The following is a 21,441-nucleotide window of genomic DNA, read 5'->3' as shown; positions in this document are numbered from 1 at the left end:
TGCATTATGTGAGCTGTCACCACTCCCAGACACAACACGTGAGCGCCATGGCACAAGGAGGGGGAAGCAGCCCAATTCCTTACTTGGCCCAGCCTTGCCCCTGCATCAAGGCTGCTGAAACACAACATGGGGCTGCTCTCAAAGAACAAAATCTACTGCTTAAAGCTGACAGGGAACCAGCAACCAGTTTGCTGTTGCTTTGACTGGAAGGAGGAGATGCTGGGTCATGTCTCTGGGTCATCCTTGCCACTGCCTAGGGGGGGTCAGCATTTAGGATGGGGAAGAGCCAGGACTGTGATTGCTGAATTCTGGCTCCTATTTGACCTGTATTTGTAAGAATTGCAGTATGAGTCACTGCAAACAAAGCAGCAAAGACCAAGGCACAATTTAATGACATTGTTTATGATAATTCTATCCACAGGTGTATTTTTATAGCTGAAGAAAATGGGGAAAGGAAAGTAAAGGTCTTACTTTGCCTTGCAGAAAGGCAGTCCCAGGGCCAGGACCAGCCCTTGCAGAATGGAGCAACATTCTGGTTTTCACTGTGAAGGCTGGCTTGCACAGAGACCACCCACTCCGAGAACTGACCTGACTTTGGTGATCACATTCAGCTGAGATGAAAGTTGAAACAAGGCCAGCTGTAATCCCCAAGAAACCAGGCCACTCTCAGGACTCAGGACAATCAGGTCCCATTAAAAAGCATCTGCCAGACTGATGTCCTGTGGGTTTCATTACTGTGCTTAGCTAGAAATCATTGGTGAGGACTGATCTCCTGTGGCCTGGGGAAGGAGCTCAAAAGCTGCAGGTCAGTTTCAGGTGCAGCAGTGTCTGTTTTCAGAATCTTGTCTCCCAAAGGCAATGGGATGGTGCCTTTGGCAAGTAGTGTACTCGGCTTCTTCCCTAAAAGACATGGAAACTTAGGAAGAGAAATGTGACAGTCTTGGAAGTGACAGGCGAAGTGCTTGAAGTACTCAGTACGTGACACGGCACAGCTAATAAGCAGCAAAGAGGACACCATGGAAATGCCTGCTGTTGTTTGCCTTTTTCCTCACCATCCGTTTGTCTTTTGACCATTGCAAAGTCTCCAAGCCACAATTAGGAGTGGAACTTGTTGCAAGAGTTCCCAGATTTAATTGAGCTCCCTTGAAATGAAACAATTTATAACAACCTTTTGCAAGGACGAAACACACTGTACTCTGCTCTGGTACAGCCAGGAATATGCTGTCCTGGGGGCTGGGGAGCCCCACTGCAGCACACAGGGACAGCTGCCACCCAGGGACAAGCTCCCTGCCGGTCCAGCAGCTTGACCCCAATCCCACTGAAATCAGTAGGAATTTTAAGATCCCTGATGCAGGAGTCATAGGACGCAGAACTCGGGTCTGGCTCCAGGAAATATATTTAGTAGAGAGGAACAAGAGCAGGCTGTTAGGAATATGATTTTTTTGTTATATTTCATGTATCTCACCTCGCAAGTGTAGTGAGATCCCTGTCCCAGTCCCTAACTGGAGTGCATCTAATGGGATCTTGATTTGCCTTTTTTAATCAATGAGGAACACTCTCTGCCCTGCCTCTTGGCAGGACAGACAAAAACGCTCACATTGCAGTGGTGGAAGCATAGAAGGGCAGATCCAGACCTTGGCTCATGTTCTGGACCTCTTGCTCATCCCTGCTCCTGAACAGCTAGACCTGGGTGGCAGCTGAGGACTTCTTCATGTATTTTTGGAAGAGAAGTCTCCTAGCTGTCTAGAAATCACACACTTGCCTTTCTGCCTGTCTGGGGCAAGAGCACATGATGCCAAAGTCACGAGCTGACCCTGGGTGACACTTGGGCATCTCTGGCTAGTATAGGAATAGAGCACGGGGTCATGGCAGGACCAATCATTTACTCACTCAAAAAAGGTTGGTTTGGACTAAAAGGGAATGTTTGCAAATGTCACCCCAAGTCAGCAGACAGTCACGCCAGCGCTTCAGACATTAGGGGTAAATCCAAGTACAAAGAAGCCCTGGCTGGCTTCAGACTTCTTTCAGGGAAGTTCTTTCACTTTGCTGAGCAAACCAAACTACCAGAAACATTCGCTTCTGACTGATCTAAAATGAACCCACTTGACCTTCTTCCTGATTTGATTAATAGGAGGAAGAATTTCGTATTTGTACAGTTTTAATAACAAGCCATCAAGGAGAAGCCATGAACTGTGGCTGAGCCATGTCGGGAGCCTCCTGGAGAAGGGAAAATTGTCCCAGCCTGACCTGCAGCAGCTGCAGGGCCATGAGCTCAGTGGAGCTCTTCAGGATTCACTGAGGTGCCTTCTCCCAGGCCCTGAATGTTGCAGTTGGAAGACACCCCTCATGGCTTAGGGGTGTTGCATTATCCAAAAAGTCCTCATTGCACCAGGTTTTACAAGAAAAAGTAGAATCAGCTTGGGGCACTTGTAGTGGGGATAGAAAGAAGAAAGACTTGCAGCATTCTTTTACAAATAAAGTTATTTTAAAATGTTGAAATGTGTCTAAAATAAAAAAGGCCACTCTGTAGAACTGGCCCAAGCCAATGTGACAATAAAACAGGAACCTGCCTTGTTTTATGGCCTCCTGCCCTCCACACCCAGCAAACAGAGCCCAACACCAGAGGACCAGCCTTGTGTCCAAAGAAGTCACATCTTGCAAGAGCAAATTTGGCAGAAGCTGTGCGGCAGAGTGACTTCGAAGAGAAGCAGCTTGTTTCTTTTGGAGACAGGGAGGAAGGGATGTTACTAAGTAAAAACTGCCACGGCTTTTATCCATGCGCGTCTAAGCCAAACCTGGCTTTACCGAGGGCCAGAGCCTTCAGGTGCCACATGCCATCAGCAGACGCTGCCGATGGTTGTTGCTCCCCTCTGATAAACACTTCTTTCGTGCTTTAGCGCACAAATGAGCCGGGCCGGGTTTTTTTGCTGGGCGGCGGTGTCAGCAGCGGTGTGTGCCGACAGCAGAGGGGAGTGTTGGGCCGCTTTTCCTGCGCCTCCCGTGCCCAGCCCGCCGGCCGAGCGGGGCCTCCGCGGCCCGGCCGCTCTCGGAGCCGCCGCGGGCCCGGCCGGAGGGCACCGGCTCCATCGTGCGCCTGAGGGGGGCGCGGAGCTATGGGGGTCTGCGAGGGCCCCCTCCTCATCTCCAGGTTCGGCTGGGAGAGGGGGTCTGGTCCTGACAGCTTCTGCTGATGCCTCAGGTTTTGGCTTTTATATTTTTTCAGATTCTGTGCTGCTTTAGTGTGTAAGTCTAGGCTTCATATTAAGGGACAGTAAGCTCTCTTCACAGAGCAGGGAGACAAAACAATTCCTTCTCTCGCTGGGGACCCAAGGACAGCCGATCCAGATCTCAGGCCCAAGAGCATAAACAACAGTGGACTGAAAAGAGAAAAAACAAGAAGGATGGGACTTCATGGGCTAAAGCTGTAATTGGACAATCAGCTCCAATATGCGAATGGACCAAAACTTATAAAAGTGAGAGACCCCATGACGGGTCAGGCATTTTGTGGCCATTTTGGGTTGTGCTGCCCAAGGTGGATCTGTTGAGGCCTCTTAATAAACCCCTACTTTATTCTTTAGCTCTGTCTAGTCTCTGTTCTAGGTCAGCATTCACAAGGCACCACTGCAGCCCCTCGGCTGCTCGCACACCTGTCAGAGCAAAGCTCCTCCCTGGCAGTGCTCAGGAGCACAACTCACACCTGGAAAGTGGCCCCCATGAGCAGGGTGAGGGGTGGAAATTCATTCCCACCAGAGAGCTGGAAGTGCTCAGCTCTGTGGGGCCTTGGATCGCGGCCTCTGACAGTCACAGGCCCGAGGTAAATTCATACAACTGGAGAATGGTGTGGGTTGGAGGGAACCTTAAAGGTCACTTACTTCCAAAATCCTGTCAGGGGCAGGGACACCTTCCACTAGACCAGGTTGCTGAAAGCCCCATCCAACCTGGCCTTGAACACTTCCAGGGAAGGGGCATCCACAGCTTCTCAGGGCAACCTGTGCCAGTGCCTCCCCAGCCTGTAAGCAAGAACCCCTTCCTAACATCTAATGTAAATTGCTCCTCTTTTAGTTTACAGCCATTTCCCCTTGTCCTATGCCAATCTTTCCATTAAAAAGTCACTCTCCCTTTTTTTAATAAGTCCCCTTTAAGTATTTGAAGGTGCTCTAGGGTCTCTTCAGCTCTTCTCCAGGCTGAACAGCCCCAGCTCTCTCAGCCTGTCTTCATAGGAGGGGTGCTCCAGCCCTCTGAGCATCTTCCTGGCTTCCACTGGACTGTCACTAAGAGGTCTGCATCTCTCTTCTGCTGGACCCCAGAGCTGGACACAGAACTCCAGGTGGGGCTCATAAGGGCAGAGTAGAGGGGCAGGATCCCCTCCCTCAGCCTGCTGACAGTGCTGCTTATGCTGCATCCATGAGAGCCCCTAAGTCCTTGTCAGGGCTGCTCTCAAGGAGTTCTTCTCCCTGTCTCTATTCATGTCTGGGATTGCCCCAACCCAGGTGGTGCAGATGGCCTCACTCTGAGCAGGTCGTGGAGTAGGACAAAGGGAAAAAGCCCCTCTGTGCTGCAGTGCTGTGCAGCCTGCCCAGTGCAGGCCAGTCCCCCTGAAACGGTGTATTCCATGGTTAAAGAAGGCCCTGCAGGGGAAAAGTACACCTTTTATAAATTGGCTGAGCTCCTGGGGACAAAAGGTATTCTGTGAAGTTAAATATTAAAGCTACCCTGGATTATTCATTAAGCATCAATTATCACCATCACATTTACTGTCAGACGTTTCAACGCTGCTATTCTGCTCCAGGAGGGAACATATTTTTAGGCTGGTTTCTGAAGGAAGGGTGTTCTTGGGGTCAGCTGTGCTTGTCTGTCTGCCCTCACTGATTCGGGGAAGACATTTCAGCCTAAGTTTTTGGCAGGCTGGAAGCCTCCACACACTGTGTTGCTGCAAATTAATTAGCCAGGGGGATGTGGGGAGCCCTCAGACCCAGCCAGTGGTATGGGTGCAGGTGGAGCAAGCACCTGATGGGTGCAAGAGAAGCTCCAGGCAGGGCAGCTTTGGTGCCAGCACTGGGAGCTCAGCCATGGGACACAACACCATGGGAGACTTCAGCTTCCCTAACTCTGCTGCCCAATGAATAATTTGCACAAATACCTGCCAGCTGTGAATTGGCTCCTTATCCCACATCCTTTCACTGCTCTCTCCCCTCGTTTGTGCTTTTGTGGCATTACAAAGTTGGAACAAGCTTTGGTTTAACAATAAAGGCAGCCTCATCTGCAAAACAGGATGTTCCAAAATAAGATCTAATTTTCCTCTGCAAGAACCTAAGGCAAAAGTAAATTGATATCCACTCTAAAGGCAAACACAAACAAAGACTTATTATTTATCATTAAAACATCTTGAAAAGGCTCTAGAGCCCTAAAAGCAAAAGTTTCGTGCTGTATAAAAGAGTTATGTTTCTGAGATGTATCAGTTCAATAATTAAAACAGCATCTATGAAATATAAATGTAAGATATTAATAAATTAAATTAAATTAAAGCCACTGAAAGCCAATTATCTTGTAAAAGATCTCTGATAGCTAAACTAATGAGATGTAGAAAGATTAATTTAGATCCCCATTTTGGGAGGTGATTATAAATTGCCATAATGCCACATTCAGTTACTAGGTTGTTATTGAAACCTGTGAAATACATTTGGAAAGGTTTTTAAATATTCAGGATGGAGTAAAAATTAGAAAGGAGTTAGAAATAATAAAAAAATTAGCTGTCTTGTCATATTGCAGCTTTAATCCTATTACCTCTTCTAGTTTACAAAGCTTCAGATGTCTCTCAAAGCATTGATCTGTGGGGACGGTGGGGTTTATGAGCAGGGATTTATGTGTTTTAATAACTGCTGAACTTCAGCTATTTCTCTGGTTTTGCTTATTTGAGAGATTGTTTCTGTTAAGAAAATTAGTCCACAAACACCAGAAGTTTATGTCCAAAAAGGAGACAGAGGAGTCCTTTCTGGCTTTACTCCAATAAAAGGAGAGGCCATGAGGCATTCCCCAGGGAGCTCTCAAATTTTTGGAGGATGCAGCCTCCTTTTTATCCTAATTTCCTGGCTGCATCTCCCTTCTCTCTTTCCCCATTGGCTGAGGTACTTGAGAGGTACAGACTCCCTGATACACCTGATACCAAAGATTTCCCTCTCATGTATAACCCTCCCTTTTAATTTTTAATTCTTATGGAATTTACGGGTTTTTCTTTCCCATTGTTTCTTTCATCTCTCAATGTCTAATTTCGTTTATCAGCAAACCTAAAGTTTATTTGTAAAAGCAATATCTTTTTCCATTCATCAATCAATGGACTCCTTCCCATTGTATCTTTTTGTCTCCCAGAGCTAGTTTTATCTACCAGCAGACCTACAGCTTGTTTGTAAAGACAAATCTGCTATTCCTCTCATTTCTGTGTAGGATTATTGCCCTTGCTGCCAGCACTGCCTGATGGATTTCTTTGGCCATAGGGGCAGAACAGGCCATCAGCCATGGTCTTGTTGAGCCTCCAAAGGAAAAAGGAAAAGCCCACTGCTTTCCTTGCAGCTCCTGGTGAAAACACTGAGGAGCATCAGTGATGGTTTTTGAGGTCAGGGTGAAGCACAAGGCCTTTGTGCCTCTGTTTCTGCAGCTGCTGTAGCACAGCACAGAGCTCTGGGGGAATGCAGCAGGGTGATGGTGGTGCAATGCATGCCCATGACCCACAAACTATGCTAGAAGCTGGCCAGCCTTGTTTTGGTGGGGACCTGCCATGCAGGGAGCTCTTGGAGAGCTTTGTGTAAGGACTCAGGGACTCACCCCTCAGCACTCAGTTTTGCTTCCCCTGGTCCAAGGGGTGCCAAAAGGTCTCCAGCAGCATGTCTTGGCTGTATTTTTACAGAGCAGTGGGAGCATGGCAATCTCTCCCTGAGCCAGGAGGAAAGTTGCAGGTAGGGGAGGGCAGTGGGGCCTTGAAACCTCTGGCACAGGGTGATAGCTGTGAGCTACTCCCCCAGGGGCAGCTGCTGCATCAGCCAGCGGGGACACGGCCTTGGGGCTGGCAAACTGCACTCAGGGGCAGCAGGGAGGGCGAGGAGCAGCTCACTCTGCATGGTGTGCACAGCTCTGCCTGCAGGATCAGTCCCACATCCCCGGAGCTGGGGGCAGAGGAGCAGGGCCAGGGGCGTCCCAGGGCACCATACAGACAGCCCTGGGTGGACTCCAGCAGAAGAGGAGGAGGCAGAATCCCAGAGCAGCAGCACCCTGGAGAGGCAAACAGAGAGGTTCCATCATCAGCACTGTGCTCCTGGGAGGTGAAGGACTTGTGCCAGGACAACCTGCAGCCGTCCTCGGGCAGAGGAGGGGTGAGCATGAACTGGGGAAAGGCATAGCAGACAAGGGAGGGAGTGGGTTTGATACTGATAAGGGATTGTTTTTCCCTTTTATCTCCTTTTTCTCTAATAGTCTAGATAATATCACCCAGCACTGTAAGTGGATTGATTAACACTTTGATCAGGCTGTTAGAACTCTGAAGTAGTCAAACAGCAGATTGATTCTCCCGGGTGAGGTGTGTTTCCCCAGCCCACATAAAGGCATCAGCTGCGGTGCACAGAGCCGGCAGAGAAGGCAGCAGCCCTCTGGGGATCCCTTAGGGCGTTTTTGTGAGTAGCCCTTCTGAGAGAGCCTTTTTTTGGGTGCCATCCTGTGGCAGTCAGAGACAAGCAGCAACAAGGCTGCTCTGTGTTCACACAGCCTCAAGTGTCTTGCTGAAAGCATAGCACCCGGTTTTGGGGGCAGCACAGACTAACTGAAAATACTGAAGTGGAGAACCCAGCAGGTTTGAAAGCCTTCGTTCCTCTTCCCCAGCTAGGGAAGAGAAATGTTCAAGGGATGCCTCTAACCATCCTTGGACAGAGGAAGGAAAGCTCTCTGCCTTGTCTGTGAGAAGAGATAAATTAGAAATCCCTGCTTAGGGGATTTCTTGGTTGAAAAACCTTCTGGAGGGAAGAAGTACACTAGAAAAACAACAGAGTAGCAAGCCCAGATTTGGGTGAGGCTCTGCCATCTTCTCCCAACCTGCTTGAGCTGTAGTTTGTAAACAGACCTTTCTGTAAAGTCTAAAATAACTTTAGAGAAGACAAAAAGATGTCAGAGCTGGCAAATTGGGTTACTCAGTGGGGAACAAACCCCTGGGGTCCAAACTCTTGCAGAAGTATGCAGCAGGCTGACCTAGAGTTTGCCAAATTAAAAGAGATGAGCAAGTGTAAACTCTTCTCCCAAAAATCCTTAAAATGTGCAGGAGCGTGGGCTGTGTGGTTAGTTGCCAAAAGCTTAGCTGAAGAAAAGCAGGCAGCCCAGGTAGAAATTCAGAAGCTAAGGGAGGAAAACAAGAAACTGAAAGAAGAAATGAAGGCTCAGCAGCTTAAACTAGAGGAGGGTATAACTCAAGAAAGAGCTGTGGCCATGGAAAAAGTGCGAACTGTTCTCCAGTATCAAGAGGCGTGTGAACAAAAAAAGGCCATTTTCAATGAAAATCAGGCATTGAAGGAAAAAGTAGCCATCAGTACAAAAGCTGTAGAGGAGGCACAAGGAACAATCCAATTACTGGTGCAAAAAATACAGACCCTAAAAGAGAGGGGCACAGACCACCGGGCCTGTGAGGTCAAGATAGAGAAGTTAAAAGCCGCATTGGAGGCGAAGCACGGGGCTGTCACAAAAACACCCCATCAAAGGGATGATGAGCACTGGGATGGAAAGGAGTGGGTTCATCCGGATGGAAGTCCCTCCGCAGAGGAGTGCAAGCCTGCGAGCCCACCGTCAGTAGTTTTTGAGAGGCCAGAAAGGCTTAAAGCAAATCCTGTTTCGCTTTCCTGCTGCGCTGCAGCGGCTGGGAAGCGGGAGCGGGGGGCAGCGGAGCAGGGCGGTGAGAGAAGCGGGCAGCCTCGGGCAGAGCAGGCTCCCATCGAGGGGAGAACCGCCGCCGGCCCAGCTCCTCGCCACTCCAGAGCCAGGGACACCCAGGGAGCGAGAGAGCAGTCGGCAGGGAGCGTCTGGGCAAGGGAGGGACCCGGGAGAGGAAGGGGCAGCGGAGGAAGGGAAAGCTCCAGGGATGTGCGGGACCCAGAGATGCTGCAGAGCGCTGCCGCTGCTGCTGTGAGCCCCCAGAGCCCCTTCCTGGGAAAAGGGAGGAAAGGGAGATGGCAGGGCAAGAGACAGTGGCAGTGCAGCGCAGCCCCCCGGTTTGTGGTACAAAACACCGTGGCCAGGAAGGAGTTAAGCACGATTCGAGTGGAAATATGGAGGGAGCTTCGGAGGCAGGGGGAGGACATGGCCCGCTGGGATAACGCTCCCACCAGGGTTTTGTTGGATCGCCTGCTGGAGATCAGCGGGAGGAGAGAGGGAAGCGAGCCCGGGGCTCCTGCCCTCGCTGTCTTAGCCTAGGGCAGACAGTGCCCCTCTTCCCCGGGCTCGTGGTCGGACCAAAACCGGACCACTGGGGAAGGCTCCCGCACTGGGAGGTGGGAAGCAGAGCCCTGGAGGGATCATCCATGTCACACAGAAAGCTGGGGCACCAGAGTGTGTCTGCTGCAAATTGAGAAGGCTCCTCTGCAGAGAAAAGTGCAGGAGGAGTTGAAGTGTTAAGAGGGTTTGGGTTTTTAAAGGAGAAACACAGGTAAAAGTTGACTTTTCCAGCAGGAACAAATCAGGGCTGCAGTAAAGCAGAGGCTGCTTGAGCTCTGCCACAGCCACTTTGCTGCCCTGAGTCTGGGCAGGGGTATCAAATACTGCTCAGGCCAAGTTAGCAGAAGCTGTTTGGGGAAAAAAGAAAGCTTTTAGGACTGGTAAAACACTGGAGCTGTGATACCAGCTGGACTGCAGCGTTTGTGAGCAGGGATGTGCAGCAGCAGCACTGGGAATGAGCTCTAGGTGTGAAGGCTGTGCAAGAAAAGATTACAGGAGTCCCAAGCATGGCATAAACCCTGAGGGTGAAGCAAGGAGGAAAGAATAATATCTTCTTTCTGAGTCTTCTCTAGGCAATCCAAAAGGGTTTGGACTTGCAAAAAGAATAAAAGCTGACCATTTAAAAAAATAATACCTGTCTGTTTGTTGTCAGAGGCAAAGCAGAGAAATCGAGAGGTAAAAGCAAATTCAAGAGGTACCAGCAAAATGAAGCAGCTCATGTTTAGCATTAGTCTTGTTAAATTCAGTAGTGTGTTCTCAATAAGCATGTGGAAGTACGTGCAGCAGAGAAATTTAGGAGTAGTATCAAAAAAAGGGATTCAGAGGAATGTGAACTAATTGCTACCAATGCTTAAAAAGTTACGAGCTGGAAAAGTGGCAGATTATGTATGTACCTATAAAGTGTTGAGGGGATGGTTATTAATGATAAAATATTCTAATTGACTTGGGACAGAATTCACTCTGAAAGCAAAAAGTTAAATATATGATGCATGGTTGGTGAATTAACACTAGCAGTTTTTTTCTTAAAGTGGAGAAAAAGAGAAGTAAAAAAAAAAGAAGTAAAAAACACCTATCATGGTAAAGTATACACATTAATGTAATATTTTTAAATTAAAATATAAAGTTCTTCTGTTACAGAGATACAATGGAACCAGCTGAAGCAATTATGATGGAGAACTGTTGAGCAACTGTTTAAAAACATAAGCTAATAAATTGTATAAAAATATGTGAAGATGCAGTTTATTAGATCCTTAATATCATCAAAAGTTCTATGGGTGTATATGTTTTCTACCTTTTTTAACTGAGGTAACTATTCATAACAATCTTTCCTGTTTTGTCTTCCATAGGTAGCACAGAAGAATAAGTAACAATTCCAAATTACAGGTATTATTAATTGTATGATGCTTAGTGCTCACTTTCTTGCTTTTATTTTGCTTTTATTTTGCTTTTATTTTGCTTTTATGATTTTATTTTATTTTGTGTGGAAAAATGTAATCTCCTTTTTTTAGAATAGTTGATATTACTGAAGCTCAAATAAGAAAAAAGAATTAACAAGCTGTGGTGGCAAGGAAAAACTTGATCCCTTTTAAAGGGGTCACCATTTCCAAATAAGAGCAATCTAGTTTCCCTTGATGTGTATGGACATACTTCCTGTTATTGATAGTGATCCTGACTGATGGAGCACCTGTATATGTGAAACAGAAACACATAGCTGAAAAACATAAGTATTTTTGAACACTGTGAGAAGCAAAGATGAACAAATGAAGTGTAGAAGTTTTTAGTTGGGTGAGTTATATTTCAAAAATATATACCCTTAGTGTAGCTTTGCACAGTTTTTAGTTTAATTTAGAGCACCTACGTATAAACTGATGGTGATGGGATAGGTAGAAAGCTGAAGGTCCCCAGTGGTGGGGATATCAAATCACTGCATACATGGATGATACATGTAGTGTGCTGATGAAAAAATCTATTTTGTCATGGAGGAGATGAGGAGGTGACTTTAGACACTGACAGCAGGAGATTTCCTGAGATGAGAGCTGCACAGTGGCCATGTCAAGCAGCCCAGCAAGGTGGAGTGCTCCCAGCTGCCTCTCTGCAGGGACCCAGCAAGCAAGAAGCACTTACACATGCAAATTGCTTACAGAAAGATAATCAGTTTAGAACTGGGTCTAGCCAGAGGTGAATATGAAATATACCCTTTGGTTTCCAGTGGGAATGTAATCACTTATATGGGATCCAGCTGTGTTTGTGTGTATCTCCAGTATCCAGAAATCACCTCTGCATGTCTAAGTTATCTGGTAATTCATGACTGTTTAATGTGACTTGAATTTAAATGTATGATTTTGATGACATAATATTTTTAGAAGTGACACTAAAATTGCTAGAAACTTTTTAACTGTGTACTGAACAAAGAAACTTTTGAACTGTATACATTTGGGCTGAGTTTTGACCAGTTGTTGCAGATTACAGCATCTACCTGTAATTTTTGTAGTCTCACAGGCACCAAAGCAAGGTTTGCAGTATGTCACAAAAATGAGCAAGTTGCTCTTACTACAACAGCAACAAAAGATGCTGGCCATCATACTTGGTGTAAATCCTTCTTGTTGGCACTCCCATCACCTACTGAAAATTTTAACCAGGCTGTCAAGTCTAGAAGTGTAATCCTGGGAATTGCAAGAATTCGGTTAATTGTGCAAACTATTCAACTGGCTATAAAATATTACAAAAACCAAGCAGCAGCCATGCACCAAAGTCAAGAGCTACAGGCCACCCTCAGACCCACACGAGGCAAGACCAGGTAGGAAAGAGCAAATGCCTCCAGGAAGATCAGCTGCTCGGTCCTGGTGAGGAGCCTTGAGCCACAGGAGGGTTTGCCATGTCCTTGCTGGACTCGTGTGTGACAGCCCATGCCCCTGGGGTGGCAGATGGAGTCTGTTTGCCTGTAGCCCATGAAACACAGCCTGGCCACTGCCAGAAACAGGCCACAAGCTGTTTACTAACGCTGCAAAACTGAGAGAGAGGTGTGTGAACCTTGCTTTGGTTGGGACATGCAGGGACCCAGCAGCCCCGGCGCTCTGAGCTACTCCCCCACAGGCAGCTGCTGCATCCACAGAGGAACTGACCTTGGGGCAGGGAAACATCACTCACAGCAGCCAGGAGGGTCAGGAGCAGCTCTGCCAGGTGTGCACAGCTCTGCCTCGGTCAGTGCAATGTGCCCAGCTCTGAGGACCGAGGAGCACTGCAAGAGGAGCCGTAAAGACTGGGTAGAAGCAGCCCCAGGTGGGCTCCAGCAGAGGAGGAGGCAGAATCACCATGACCATCCTCCCACCATTGTGCTGCTGCAGCAATAGACTTGTTGTGCCCATGACACCTGCAGCCCTCCCACTTCTCCTGAGGGACAGACAGCACCTCTGAATCTGGTACCCTGGAAAGCTGCAGCAGCGAAGTGATCTTCTGTGTTGGTTTTTGACCCTTTCTCTCTAATACTCTAGGCAACATTGTTTATCTTTTAAAACATCATTGTAATTGACAAGTACTCTCTGAGCACACTGGTAAAACTTTTAAGTAGACAAACAATAAATTAAATGTCTTCTCATACTAGCTGTATTTCTCTAGCCAACATAAATGGCAAAAGTAGTGGTAAAACAACATTGGCTTCCATGAGAGAAGTATTTTCTAAGCCCAAATAATGATGGAGAGAAAGATGAGCATCCAAAGGTAACCTCAAGGAACTGGGTCTACTTAAGTGTCACTCTTCATTGTCTTTCCAGGCTACACCATCAAACCTAGGCCTTCTTGGCCTTTCTCTGCAGTGCTGCTGCTTGCTCAACAAGTGATTAAATGATCTCTCTGCTCACAGTGCAAGTAATTCAGAGAAATGCCCAATTTCCAAAGCACAGCCTCAAAGATACTGAAACCAGTCTGCGCAAGCCCCTTCTCTAACACTAGCAGCCCGTGTACAGAGCATCATATCTCAGGTATTTTAGGATGTGTACAATGTTGTTCAAATACAAGAGCAAGCTGCTGGCTCCTCCGTCCCACCAGGGAATAACTGGAGTACAAATCTGGGTCAGGTCAGGAGAGCAGCATTGATTTACAAAAGCTATGGCTGAGAAACAGGTTCTGCTGCTGTGAGTGCTGTTTGCTGGGTGGATAGAAGGCTTACACTCCCTCAGAGGTGCTGTGTGAAAGACAAACAGCGGGGTACAAATTGTACACATCTGTCACACACACAGGGCTGCCAGACCACTCATGGCCAGTCTGGATTCTTTCTTCATCACAGGAACTGGTTTATCACAGAGGTTACACAGTGATTACAGCTTCAGGAGGCAGGGTGAAGGTTCAGTCAGGGAGCTGCTTACTCCTGCTAGAAATGCTACTTAGCATTTCTACTTCCACAGTCCTCCAGAAGTTCCTCGTGGCAATCAGCAGTGCAGGGACACTGCACATTAAATGGAAACACAGAGCTGCTGGCAGCTGTGATTGGGGTTTGTCCTTCAGGCGGACGGGTGAGACAGACTTCACACGGTGAGTCACAGCTGCTGCACCACATACCTGACACTCGCCTGCATAAATACTTTTAAACAAAATTCCTGACTCCTCACTGTGAGCCAGCTTTGTCCCTGCTGTTGCCACCAGCTCTCAGGAGAGTCACCCTGGAGCATTGCATGGTGCAGGAGGCAGTACACACTGAGAGCCACACCCCACCAGCCATGCCCACAGACTGTCCCTGTCTGTCAGGACGCTAGTCAGACTCTTGCCTGTCAAGAAGAGGATCTGAAAGGATTTGCTTTACCTTGGCATTGACTTTTATACGTGTTCTCATTCAGGGCCCACCACACAATTTTCCTGAGCTCTGCATCAGTGGAGTTTCATCACAGGTTAATGTCCCAGGGGTGATGAAGAGGTGACTCACCAGCCAAGGCTACGTACACTCCTTATGGAGACAAGAGAATACACTTTGGGAAAAAGGGAGCCAGGACATTTTAATCCAAAAAATTGCAAAACCAAGAAATTTCCTTCTCACAAGAGTATCTCCAAGCACTCCTGTGCACTTCCAGGACAAGGAACCATAAACTGGCAAGGTCAGTATTTACAAAAGCAGCTAGTCTGAGAACAGCAAAACCTGATTTTCAGAGCAAGCAAGTACCCATACATCTCACTTGTCTCTGTGCTCACTGCACCCCTGCAAACCTATCCCTAGATTGCCCAAGTCAAGCACTGGAACAGCAGCACCCAGTTCGTGTGGCTGTGAGAGCAGTGAGCCCAGCAGGCCTGGCACAGTCACACCTCTGTTCAGGAGCCACAGGGATTCCCCATCCTCCTTCAAGGCTGCACATAAACCTCTTCTCCTTCTTCAGGGCACTGTGCATCCCTCAGACAGGGATCTCCTACCAACACTGCAGACCCTTCATTTCTTTTTTAGGGGGCTTTAAAACTCCTCCTAATTGTAGTGGTCATCAGCAGTCATCATTTGTTTAACCATCCCAAATTCCTCTGTGTGCTGGGTTGCCTTCCTGGCCTCGGGACTTCGCTTTCTGACACATCTTAAAAGCACCCCTGCACACCCGACCCTTAAAACATTAACTCTTTTCCTGTCTTCTTGCTCATTATTTTAGGTGGCCTTTGACTACATAATGTGAAGTCATATTCCCCAAATTTCAAATCAACGTCAAAGCATCTGTTAAAAGAATGGTACAATTACAGCATTTTCTGTTAGGTCTGAAATGTAAACCATTTCAGTACCTTCTGCCTAATAACAGTGAACCACAATATTGTCCCTTAGGTCTGACATATAAATCATTTCAGTACCTTATGCCTAATTACAATGAACTGGTGAAAGTGTCTAGAATAGGCAAAAAGATTGTTTTTGCCTATTAGATTTTGCCCTAGATTAGATAGGGGAAAAAAGGTTATTTACATGCTACGGTAATTCTTCTTTTCTTTGGCAAAAATGATAGAGAAAAATATTTTGCATAGAACTCAGCCTTTCCCTTTGTCTTGTTGTTCTTTCCTTTTTGATGTCTGAATAAAAAGGGAGTAATGAAAGTTTACATTCATAGAAATAAATGCTGTGAGATTCACAGAACAACTTCTGTGTTGATTATTCCCCAGCAGCTCCCAGGCCTATTAAAGCACTCGAAGATATTCAAGGGAAAACACTGCAGAAGTGTTTTTCTTTAATAAAAATCAGTTTAGCCATCCAAATAAGTGTGATGTGTTCAAGGGCAGGCTACCATAATACAGGCAGGCCTCAAACTGGCCTGTTTTGTTTGTCATGTTGCAAAGTTATTCCAAAATATTCCCTGCTACATCTCAGGCCTCTCAGATATCTCAAATAGCTCTCACAGAGAAGCAAGTTTGTCCTTCTTGGACGTATGTTTGCATTTTTACAGGTAAAATATCAACTTGTTATTGAGCTCTCACATTTCCAGTCTCCAGATAGATGCATTCCTAGAACCAGGAGGAATGCAGGGAGGATAGAAGTTACCATAACACAGGACAAAGGCAAAATAGGAGCTGGTACACATCTGGAAAAACCCTCAGGTATGGTTCCTACAACCTCCTGGTCCCTGCAGAAGTAAGCCGTGGTATAACTCCCCAGCTGCAGGTAATTCCTGGCAGGAGCACTGTTATTATTAAGAATCTTAGCAACGAGAGTCTTAACAGTGGTTCCACTTGCTAGGTCACCATCTAACATATCCCATAAAATCATTGGTCTGGCTGAAAAAGAGTAACATCAATACAAGCAGAGAAACTTGAGGCACTTGTTTGTTCTTCCTTTCCTCCCCTTAATCCGGTAATCCTCTTTTCTTCACCCTATTTTAGGCTATTTTTGTGACTCCTTCAATGTCCTTCAATTCTGGTGGAAAAGTCTACTTTTAGCCCACACCACAGATGTTTCAAAGGCAGTGACTGACTCAAGTTAGTCTTGTGATGGAAACCATGCTTTAGCTTTACGTTGCCATGGCTTCTTTCGTTGACAAAATAGTACTTTTGACAGACAACTTCTACATCTTTCACAGCCCTCTGATTTCACACAGAGTGGTGGCAACTTCAAAGACAGAAAGTGAAATGACCTTGTAGGGAAAAGGGGGTTTAGGGGAAAGGAAAGCTGGTGGCAGCAGTGGCCATAGGCCCAGGGCCTCTTCCTTCCCAGGGCTGTATCACCTGCCATCCTTCTGGATCCACTTGATGCCAGTAGGATTTTTCAGCAACAAAATGTAGCCCAGTACTGGTAACTGCTGATTCAATCAGGCAATCTGTGAGGCTGTGCTGGAGGCAATGAAGTTTGACCACTATATTTTCCTGTGCTCCTCAGCAGAGTTGCTGGTGGGGTGACACACAGAGCATCTCCCTCTCCCCACAGTGCAATGCTTATGGTCTGCACTGATCAGAGAATATGCTCAGCTGGGAGGGACCTACAGGGATCATCGAGTCCAGCTCCACACCCTGCAAAGGAACTCCCCAGGAATCATGTGCTGAGAGTGTTGCCCAAACGTTTCTTGAACTCTGGCAGGCTTGGTGCTGGATATCAGAACATAGCCACACTTCAGTGCTTCTGCATCTACAGTGAAGGTGTCAGCCACCAGCTATTAACTCCTGCTTGTTCCTCCTCTCCTCCTTTGGGAAAGGGATCTAGGGAGGTATCAGTGTTTGATGCTGCAGTGCAGCCCTCTGCAGAGCAGGAGGAAATGTCTAAATCAGTTCCTGTCAGATGTAGGCGTTAAGCCACGTTCACCCTCTGTGCAGGCTGTACATCCCAACTTCTCCAGCCAGAAGCTGGCCCCTGATCTTCCTCTATTCTCCCCCATAAAATCTATTATTAAGGAAAAGGGGAAAAAGAGACAGAGAGATGTCATTAAAAAAAAAAAATCAGTCAAAACATACCAACCTCTGCTTCCCATACCAGCTACTGCTTCCCTCTGCATTTGCATCTCAGCCTCATTATGTCACCTGAACAATAGGAATTCTCACGGACTATTTTAAGGTGGCAGCTGCCTTGGAAAGCTCCAAGTCTGACATTCTCTGTGTGGAATCCTGGGGAAATAAAGTTGCTTCAGATCTCCTATAAATACTTCTTCAACCAATATGAGATGAACAATGTCTGTTCCAAAGCTTGATGTTGCAGTAAACAGTGGTGAAACACGGCTTTGGGAAGTTCCTGAGCCAAGTTTTATTTCAGAAGGAACATGCAAACTTGGGATCTCACCTGAGAACTTGAAGTGATGCAGATGTGTTTCATCCTAAAGATTATAGCCAGCTATCATATATCCTTCAAGTCAGTAACAAACAGTGCTTCCCTTTCAAATCCCATAGATGTCTAGTTCAGCCAGATCAGGATGAGCTGGAATCATAAATCACTTTAATCACAAATTGCAACAGCAGCCTCCTTGGGAAAGTTGACTGAAGTTATTCTATGAGGACAAATCCAAGTGTGTGTTAGCAGCTTTGACCAATCAGGAAAATAAAATAAGAATTTTTCAGGAAAAGTTTGTAAGGCCCAGGTACACTCCTCAAAGAAAGGCTCTGCCCTTTGGACAGGGGGTCCCAACCCTCTCAGCTAAAAGTTAGGCAGAGGAGATGTGGCAAAAGCCAAGAAAGCAGGCAGGACCATATCTCCAGGCCACAGTGATTCAGTGGAAGTTGAGCCCACACTTCTTTTGCTCTCAGGTAATAAATAATTTGCAGGCTGCCAAGTTCTGCTTCAGGTTTCACTCCCCAACATTCCTAGATGTTGAAACTCCCACAGTCTCTCTTGTGCTGTCAGAAAATAGCTCTTCATTAAAATAGAGGGTTGCTAAGGTATGGCATATGGTGTATCCCGAGCCATTAATATTTCTGAAACACAGACCTTGATTGTTAGAATGTGCACATCCCACTGCAGAGCTGATGGTGGGGGAAGGGACATGCAGATGCCCCCAGGAGGTGAGCTGGATTCATACCATGCCATGAGGGTCAGCTCCCAGATGCTTTTGGAAGGGAGTGCAACAGCATTTTGTTAACAGCAGAAATCTTTAAAGCAGCGCTGATGTGTGGAACACAGATGCTTTGCAGAGAAGCTGGATTTATCCACACACACATGAAGCAAGGAGTGTAGTAGACATCTAACAGCGGCTGGCATTCCTCTCTGAGGTCTGGGCACAAAAAATATCAGAGGAGCAAAAAACATCCCTCTATAAAAATATATATTGAAAGGAGTATGCAAGGCAATCCACTGTCTATGGACACTGCAGTGCCCAGCTGCAGCATTCTCTTTTGTTTCCTAGGCTGAGGGAGGGAAATAATGGTATCTCTATTCAGGGGTCCCTGTCACTGCTCACTTCCCCTCTGTGGAAATTAATTTTGTCCCTCTATCACACCCCACCAGCCGCAGCCAGGGCAGCTTGGGATTTCATTAAAGGTGAGCTGGGGATGGTTCAGATACAATCAAAGCAGCCTAGTCAGAAGTACTGCATTCATTGAGGGAGCCATGGAAAGGACCCTGCATTAATCTTAAAGACTTCCCAGATCAGTTTCAAAATAGAAAGGTGGAATGTCTGTAGAGGACCCTTGTTTGAGTCTCCAGCACTTTTCACACCAATCCTACCTAGAAAAAATGAGTCAATAAGAGCTCTGGACCCTACTTGATCTAACAAGAAATAACATGGATTTGGTAATGTAGAAAGAGTAGCCAAAGCCAAGAAAATAAAGTATGTGATGGGTTTGGTGAAGGTCAGAGTGGGTGGGAAAACAGTGAGCAAAAGGTCTTCAAGAAAAAAGAAAAAATATGGTAGTTTGAAAGGATGTCACAATAAGAAGTGTTCAGCTTGTGATGAACAGATGGAGACAAAAGACAGAAGCAAAGGTAGGGAAGAAATTAAGATGGCAGACCACCAAATTTGTTTATCTAAGAGGACTTAAAAGGAATCCTTCTGAAAGGGGACTGAAAAAATACGCCATTTCATTGCCTTTAAATTCAGCACCAGTCTAAGCCTTGCCATGAGGCACAACTGAGTTAATATTTGGAATTGTACTGTCTAAAAAACTGAAATAAATGATTTAGTGTTTTTAACACTATCTGATGCAGACAGGAAAATTTGCACAACAGCAAAGTCACCCAACACTAGAGAACACTTGCAGATGTTAAGAAGGTATTCTTTAGGGAAGATGTGCTTAGAAAGTATGCTTCAGGAGACTGGTAATCTCAGCACATGTGCACAACATCAAGTGAAACCAAAACCCACCAGGTACTATGATTTAATTTCTATTTTATATAATTCCTATCTCTATAGATACATACACATTCATATATACAGAAGAATATATGTATATATATTTCTAGTCATACCAAACCTGCAGGGAATTAATAGCTCCAATGAAGTAAGCTGATGTCAAGAAGAAAAAAAAAGTGTAAAGGAGAGAAGAATCAGGCCCAGAGTCTTTCAAACACCAATTATTTGGCAGCTAATCAGTGCTTGAAAAGGGCACTGAAGTAAGGCATTTCTAAGTCAATACTGTGAACAATTTTACAATGTTAAAAGATGGACAAAAATATATGCCTCTGACAGATTTCACAAAACTGCCCATTGAAGACAAGAAAAACCAGATGTATGTATGAATCCTGAAAGGATCTCTCAAAGCATAGTAAATGAAGAAAAAACATCGTTTTCCATTCCCTTTTCCAAACTGATGCACTTGTTGGCAGCTGGGCTCTCTTTTCAGTTGAGCTGAAATGTCTGTGTAAAAAATGACTCCTGAGGAAGGCTGTTGGCACTTGCCAGCACACAGCTCTTTTCAGCTGGCTATGATTTTGCTCACAAAGCATTACACAGTTGAAGTTTTCCCTGCTGGAGGTCTGCATCAGGATAGGTTATTATATTCTAAAACTGTTCCTCTAGAAACAGGCATTTTTGAAAACCAGGCTCAGGGGATTTACATGATTCTGCCCTTTTAAAACAAGTTGCCCAATTACTTTGTTAAAAAGTTGTGACACAACACTTTGGAGCTGGGCCTGGAAATTTGGTAGTGTTGTCACTCCAGAAGACGCCTTTTGCCATTACCTGTGTGTCTGCAGGGGGTTGTGCAGTGTCCATCTCAGCTCCTCGGCCACCCTGGGGGCCAGCCCAGCCCCACTCAGCAGAGATGATGTTCCAGATTGCAAGGCAAGATGTATTCTATTTGCTGTCTGTATGGCAGTTGTCTTTTGTCAATTGGGCAGTTTTTCCTTATCTCTTCCACAATCACTCCTCCCTCCGGAGGGGACATCTGCTGATAAGAGGCTATTGAATGTCACTGCATGACTGATAAGAACTACAGCGTCCCATTGGGAGATGCTCTGCCCAGAGGGAGGAGCCAAGCATTCCTACCTGGATATAATCTGGAGATTCTGGAAATACCAGCATGGCTTCTCCACTAGATTACCCAGAAGAACAGCAGCTGCCTCTTCTTCCACTGGATCTTCAGAGGAAGAATACACCCTTTCCTACAGGATCCCTGTTCCAGCAGAGTCACGCCTGACACTTCAGGGGGACTGCAGCTATAATTCCAATGGGACTGCTACCAACACCCTGACCAACAGGGTGTCAGGTTGTGTTCTGACTCTGTCAGTGTTGTTTTAGTTTACTGCATTGTTTATTTTATCATTTTATTTTCTTCCCTATTAAAGAACTGTTATTTCCTGCTCCCATAATTTTTGTTGCCTGAGAGCCCCTTAATTTAAAATTTATAGCAATTCGGAGGGGGGGTGGGTTCATCTTCTCCATTTCAGGGGAGGCTCCTGCCTTCCTAAGCAGGCACCTGTCTTTCCAAACCAAGACAGATGAGCAGAGCCTTCTCCACAGCTGTCTCTGCTGAGCATCAGTGCAGCGGGGCAGGAACTGAGAACAGCAGGGTCACTTCATGTGTGTGTGTGTGTGTGTGTGTGTGTGTGTGTGTGTGTGTGTGTGTGTTCTTCACGCCCCGCTGGCAGCACACAGGGGCAGGGATGAAACCCTGATT

This window comes from Camarhynchus parvulus, chromosome 3 (assembly GCF_901933205.1).
Source record: "Camarhynchus parvulus chromosome 3, STF_HiC, whole genome shotgun sequence".
NCBI lineage: Eukaryota > Metazoa > Chordata > Aves > Passeriformes > Thraupidae > Camarhynchus > Camarhynchus parvulus.
This window is presented reverse-complemented; position numbering follows the sequence as displayed.